This window comes from Carlito syrichta, unplaced genomic scaffold, assembly GCF_000164805.1.
Source record: "Carlito syrichta isolate Samal-C Ts95f unplaced genomic scaffold, Tarsius_syrichta-2.0.1 Scaffold305566, whole genome shotgun sequence".
Lineage (NCBI taxonomy): Eukaryota > Metazoa > Chordata > Mammalia > Primates > Tarsiidae > Carlito > Carlito syrichta.
In genome coordinates this window covers 570350-577491 of record NW_007249662.1, presented here as the reverse complement: position 1 = coordinate 577491, position 7142 = coordinate 570350, and the positions used below count along the sequence as shown (strand labels likewise).

The 7142-nt window shown below is 40.3% G+C and overlaps 1 long non-coding RNA gene across 1 annotated transcript; it reads left to right on the top strand.

The window, feature by feature from the left end:
- The first annotated feature begins 2967 nt into the window (after positions 1–2967).
- LOC103264099 lies at positions 2968–6696 on the top strand. The gene is made up of 3 exons (XR_504550.1): positions 2968–3083; positions 5397–5498; positions 6200–6696. It is a non-coding gene; the product is annotated as an uncharacterized LOC103264099 (long non-coding RNA).
- The last annotated feature ends 446 nt before the right edge of the window (positions 6697–7142 follow it).

Below are 7142 nucleotides of genomic sequence, written 5' to 3'. Positions count from 1 at the left end.
CAATTTCTTCCTAGACTGCAAGTTCTCTAATGATTGCTTTAACAGTTAATAAATTGGGATGCCTGCCTTTTTTTTTAAAGGTAGGATCTCGTTCTGTCACCCAGGCTGAAGTGCAGTGGTGCAATCCTAGCTCACTGCTGTTTTAACTCCTGGGCTCAAGAGAGCTTCCCACCTCAGCTTTCTGAGTGTCTAAGACTACAGGTACACCACCACACCTGGCTACTTTTTATTTTTTGAAGAGACAGAATCTCACTATGTTGCCCTGGTCTTAAACTCCTGGCCTCAAGTGATTCTCCTGTCTTGTCTTCCTAACGTGTTGGGATTACATGCATGAGCCATTGCACCTGACCTGGTTTGGCTGCTTTAACAGAGGCTAAATAATAGTGGCTTAAGCAAAATAGAAGCTTTTTCTCTCCTACAGAAAAGTCTAAGCTGATAGGCAATTTGGGGGCGAGGGGGCAGAGGGCAGTTCTGCTCTACAGGGTTATCTGGGGACCCAGGCACATCCTATCTTGTCGTCCTGCTGTCTAGGGTATTTCTTTCTTCACCTGGTTGTAGACAGCACAAGGAAGTGGTGGGCAAGAGCTGCCTGCTATCCTATGAGTCAACAAACTTTTTCTGTAAAGGGTTGAATGATAAAATATTTAGGTGTTATAGGTCACATATGCTCTCTGTTGCATATTTATTTATTGTTTGTTTACAACCCTTTAAAAATATGAAAAGTATTATTATCTTACAGGCCTCACAAAACAGGCCCTGACTATATCTGTCCCATATGTGATTATTTTGCCATCCTCTATTTTAAGGGTGTGACTTAGAAATTGCACACTTTCTCATCTGTAAAGTAGGGTTAATAGGACTGTCTAGTTCAGAAGGTTTTTATGAGGATTAAAATGAGATGACATATTCAAATAGTGCCTGGCACAAAGCAAATACTCACAAATGGTAACTCTTTCTGTTCTATAATTTATATATATTTTTCCAATAAAAGAGAACTTGCACATTTTTCATTTACCTCTTGATTTTTGACATGGTTTCTGACATTTATATCTATAATTACCACAGTTGTTTAGTAGAGCATTATATTTAAATCAGTGGTTTCTGGTTTTCTAATTTCTTTAAAAATATGTTTAAATTATTTAAAAAATTTGTTTGTTTTGGTAATGCAACCTGTTGGCTAGATTGCATTATTAGTGGGTTTTTTATTTTTTATTTTTTTGAGTCAGAGTCTCATTCTGTCACCCAGGCTGGAGTGCAGTGGCACGTTCTGGCCACTGCAGCCTCAACCTGCTGGGCTCAGGCAATCCTTCTGCCTCAGCCTTCCAAGTAACTGGAACCACAGGTATGCGCCACCACACCAGACTAATTTTTGATTTATTGTGGAGACAAGGTCTAGCCAGGTTGTCCAGGCTGGTCTCAAACCCCTGGGCTCAGGCAGTCCTCTCACCTCAGCCTCCCAAAGTTCTTGGATTATAGGCATGAGCTACCATGCCCAGTATTAGTGGGTTTTTAAGAAAGATATTATATCCCAAGTTTTTGCATGTGTGAAAATGCCTGAGCAGGTTTTAACATCTAGAGCAGGGTATAAATAATAGTTTTTTAGTATAATTTCCTCTGGTCTGCCTACATTGTCCTTTTCTGTATTTTTGGTTATTTTATTTTTTGTTGCCTTTAATTGGATATTTAATCTCTAATATTTCTTGTTTTTTCTCCCTCCATTTCTTTCTGATACTTTACCAGCTTGCTTTTCATCTCTTCTGTTGTCTTGTAATTCTTTTTTTTTTTTTGGTTGGAGTCTCACTTTGTCATCCAAGCTGGCACATGCTCACCACATCCTCGATTTGCTAGGCTCAGGCAATCCTTCTACCTCAGCCCTTCAAGTAGCTAGAACTACAGGTGCATGCCACCACAGCCTGGATAATTTTTTGATTTATTGTAGAGACAAGGTCTCACCAAGTTGCCCAGTTTGATCTTGAACTCCTCTCGCCTCCACCTCCCAAAGTGCTGGGATTACAGGCATGAGCCTCCACGACTGGCCTTGAGTTCTTTTTAAAGAAAGCTGATGTCTATGAGATTAAACTATATGCATAAAGTCCATGAGATTAATACAAAATGATTTGTCTTTATCTCTTCTACTTCCTTTGTTTAATTTCTTTTGTGGTGTGTTTTTTCTGCCTGCCTTCTGCTTACTGTTCCCCCTTTTTGATTATACGCCCCCCACCACCCCACCTTCCTTCACAATGTGTGTCTATGTAGGGTCTATGCTGGCCTTTCTGGTCATCCACCCATCCATGTGCTTGAATGGCTCCATTATCAGGAGAGGAAGGTAGTGGAGGAAGGCAAAAGCATTGATTTGGATTTCTTGTCTTAAATGCTTGTCACCTTTGCCCTGGCGGCACATCCCTGTGTTTGTTTTCAAGGGGTCATTTGTGACTCCTTACAAAGTGTATTTTGTCAGAGGGTTAATAATACTCCCTCTGACACACTCTCCCCAGTCTGCCTCACCAGGAGGGTGACCAAGAACAACACAAAGTGCCCTTCAGAACATGGGCCTCTCTACTATGCTGAACTGGCTGTCACTCAGCAGGGCGTTCCCCACTTTTCCCGCGGCCTGCAGGGGCCCACCATGGCCCCAGACCTCATCACTTTAAGGAAAAGTTTACAGCCTTTTGCTTCTGTGACACAGATAATCAGGGGTTTCTTTTTCCTGCTGCAGTGTAAGTGGCTATGTGCAGCTTTCTTCTTTTGGTCCATCTGACTCTGTGCTTTTGAATGATATGGTTCAGAAGTGCTTTTCACCTATATTGTGTGCAGAGCCTAACAATTTGGTCAAATATCCAAATTCTCAAGGGTGTAACCCGTGTCTGTTTCTCTCTGTCTCTGATGACTTTTTGTTGAAATGCCTTTTTTGTTTCTTTATTCCTTTAAAAAAGTCATAGTCTCTCATATGTGCACTCTTCCAACTTTCAGAAAAGCAAGAGGAAAGGGCATGAATATACAAATATTAAGTATTCTTTAGCGGACCAGACAAGTGGAGATCAGAGTCCCCTCCCACCTTGTACTCCAACGCCACCCTGTGCAGAGTAAGTAAAGATGAAGGAAAATCTTTGTATCTGAATATTGTGCTATAAAAAGGTGTAAACAACAAGTCTGTGTAGTGCATACCTTTTACCGGTGTACATTATTGCTGTCCAGTGATTAGTGTATCAGTGACTAGCAATTTCTATGGATTGTATTGATGCTATCCACACTAAATTTTAATTTTCCCAAACTGATGACTGATTGCTATGCTAGCTAAATTTTTTCTTTCTCTTCTTCTTTTCTTTTTATTCTTTCCTTTTCTCTTCTTTCTCTTCTTCTTCTCCTTTTTTGTTTGTTTATTTATTTATTTTAAAGATGTGGGGTACAATTCAGGATTACGTATGCAAATGGTCATTGTACAGGTAAATTTTGGACTGACTTTGGTCCCCATTTTGCCTTTTTTGAGAGCAGGTACCCTAATTGATGAAGTGTGCCCCCCTGCTGACTAAAATTATATGAGATTATAAGTATACCAAGTGGTGGTTCTTCAAGAATCTTTATGGGGTGGGGTTTGTTGCAGAGAAAGGTCACATCTTTTATGATGTGCTAAGACTTTGCAAAATACAAGTAAATAAATTGACCATTAATGTGTCAGCACAACCATGATATGCTAATTTTCTATCAGTCAACAGAAATCTACTTTGGGTGGTTAAACCAGGGGTCAGTAAACTATAGCCCGTAGGCCAAATCTAGCCCATGGTCTATTATTGTATAACTAACCCATGAATGGTTTTTAAAGGATAGTAAAACAACAACAACAAAAAACCCAACAACAAAACAAAATCCAAAGAATAATATTTGGCAGAGACCACGTATGGTGTGCGGAGCCTAAAATGCTCTCTTTTCCTTCCCAGAAAAACTTTGCTAACTCCTTGTTTAAACTAAAACATGATAGGAAAACATTTGTTAAGTTGATCATGTGAACAGCAATTATAGTTATTATTTTTCTATATATTCTAAAGTTACTCTCTAGTATAACATTTGCTTTGTATTTTCCCATAATAATCTTCTCTCTATTTGCCTCTGTGTGGATTTTTAAACTCCTGCTGATTTTAATATTCTATATAAATGTTTAGGTAGAATGTACGAAGTGTATATTCACATTTGCTCTCTATTTAGCATTGAAATTAAGTTATATAGCAGGAGTTGTCTCTCCTCTGAACTGTTTCTTCTTTCTGTCTACTTTTTTTCTCTCCGGGGGACTGACTGGGAGAATTGATATTTTAAATTGCGATCCGCAATAATTTGCAGTGGAATCAGAATGTCAGGGCTCTGAGTTCCTGCCAGAAGCTTTCCCCTTGCATTGACATGACAGAATCAGCGCTCACGAGTCCCTTAGTGCCTGTGGCATGCCTGTGGCTGACAGACTCTCTGTCTCTCCTTTCTGTCGTCCCCTCGTAGGGTTTAGACCCAGGATTCCCTGGCCCCAGAGCCCCTTTTAGGCTGGCACCCTTGGCTGCCGAGTTCCTCATCCTCCTGGACTGCTCTAATCTTCCCTCTCTGCTCAGCAGAAAGGAACCTGAGCTCTTTGATGCTTTGGTCTCCATGCTGAGGCCCTAAAAACCCCGTTCCTTTTCACTGGTAACTTTAGCTGAGGCTGCGTGATCTCTAATCACTGTCTGACAGCTCCTGTGCCGCCCTTCTTGGTTGGAGCTTTTGCCTGTTCAGATCCCGCTACTGGAAATTAGTAGAATTTCTTTTATTTATTTATTTATTTTGAGGCTGGGTCTCATTCTGTTGTCTAGGCTGGAGTGCAGTGGCACGATCATGGCTCACTGTAGCCTCAACTTCCTGGGCTCAAGCATTTCTTCTGCCTCAGTCTCCCAAGTAGCTGGAAGTACAGGAACACACCACCACGCCTGACTAATCTTTTAATTTTTAAATTTTCTCTATGAATGAGTTCTTACTGTGTTGCCCAGGCTGGTCTTGAACTCCTGGCCTCAAGCATTCCTCCTGCCTTGGACTCTCAAAATTCTGGAATTATAGGCATGAACCACAATGCCTGGCCACAATTTCTTTCTATATGTGCATGTTCCACTCTCCTTCATGGAGTACTTCAGATGCCTTATCCTATAGGCCTCCCTAAAATAACCTGCTTTCCTCCAAAGCCCAGAGAACAACCTGGACTTGAGGCTCTTATTTTGCTTTTAACTTAGTAACAATATTGCAAAGTGTCAGCTCCTGGGCTCACAGGAACTGTGTCTGCACATATTTGGTGCCCAAAGAATGTAGTGTGTCCTTTGTAAATATCGTGTAAACTTCAACAAGCACAGTCTGCATTTTTGTAAATGTCCTCCTTTTTCTTTTCTTTTCAGAATGAGAGAAGATAATGCTAGAGTCTATGAGAATGTGGGTCTGATGCAGCAGCAGAAGAGTTTCAGATGAGGAGACCTGCCAGAACTTCAGCACAGAAACAGGTATTGAAATGCAAATACTCTATCGGTTAATTGTTTATATAATTTATATAATTTGTGGCATGTTTAAGCAGGCAAATAATTTGTGACTATCTCAGCAAAGTGTACCACAATTGAGTTTTACAAACCAGACTTCGTCTTCCTCTCCCTGTACTTTTTCCAAGGTGGATTTAGTTTAGAGTTCATTAAACATTAAAATTAAATACAGAATGAATTCTGCAAGGACCAGACTAGCACTTATTCCAGAGAAATGGTTGCTATTGATGAAAAGGAGCTAGCTCTGTTCCTACAGTTCTTATTAGAGTTGGTTAACCCATGTTGTGCTGGAGATGATCTGGGAGGGATCTGGGAAGCATCGGGACATAGCCCGGATGGCTGGGAGTCAGGAAATCTCTGACCAGCTGTATGACATGAGCTGCTCGGTACCCATAACTGGGCCCCTTCACATCCCTCCAGCTCTGCTGGGCATTCTTTTCTCTTGTGTATCTCTTCCCTGTTAATTACCCTTGTAGACTGTGACTTGAGTGTGTGATGCATGTTTTAATGGTAAACCAGAAGCTTACAGTGTCGGTATTTCATGTTGAAATCCCGATTTCCATGGGTAGTATATCCTAAAAGCTTTAAATGTACTTTAAAATCGTTCAGTGCTTTGTCTAGCTTTCATATGTGTACTCCTTAACAATTCTAACTTATTTCTTCCCCAGATGTGGACTTTCACCCTTTCCCTAAAAAAGTTCAAGAACAGATGCAAGAAAGTCTATGTGAAGAATGAATTTGGATCTGGAAGGCTTGCATTGTGGCTGACTACCTTTTGATAAGCAAAATTTGAAACCATTTTAAGACCATTGTATTTTAACTCAACAGCACCTGATTTCCAGTTCCTTATTTCCTCAGACAAGAAGAAATCATTTCTACAATGTAGACAATGTTATATTTTATAGCATTCTGTTTTAAATTGAGGAAGTAGTTAAATTGTGCTCTATATTTTACAGATTGTGGGAATTCAAATTCTAGTTATGGGCATTTTTTTAATAACCTTAATTTAATTTTTTTTCTCTTTGAAGGGGATGATAGGGCACTTGTAAGAAGAAATGATTGGAAAAATTAAGTAACAACATCCTAGAGAAGTGAGAACAATCTCATTTACCATCGCTTATCCAGTGGTTGGATGACTCATTGTGGTGGCTTTTTTTTTTTTTTTTTTGGCTAAATAATAATTGAGCCAGTACCTGAGACTGTCAGAAGTGGACTGTCTACCTTTGCATTGCCATTACAAAGTCATGGGAAGACAAATCATGGAAATATAGAAATTAGGATAAGAGGTGTGTTTTTTCTTAGCAGATGACCAATTACCATTCAGCTGTTGACTGAGAAGGTTGCGGTGGGAAAACATTTGCCCTATTTTCTTTGCATCTGAGTAACGGTCTTGAATTTAGAAAAATAGGCATCTGTGTGACCCATGATTTTGGTTGTCGAATGTTGCTGACAAACCATCCAAAAGTGTTAGTGGCTTAAAACAACCCCACCCCACCCCCAACTGTCCTTCAATCTGAGCCAAGCTCAGTTGACCTGTTCTGCTGGTCTTACAGGTGGTCACTCATGGTCAGCAGGTTGGAGGAAATACTGGGCTGACTGGGCTTCTCTCTC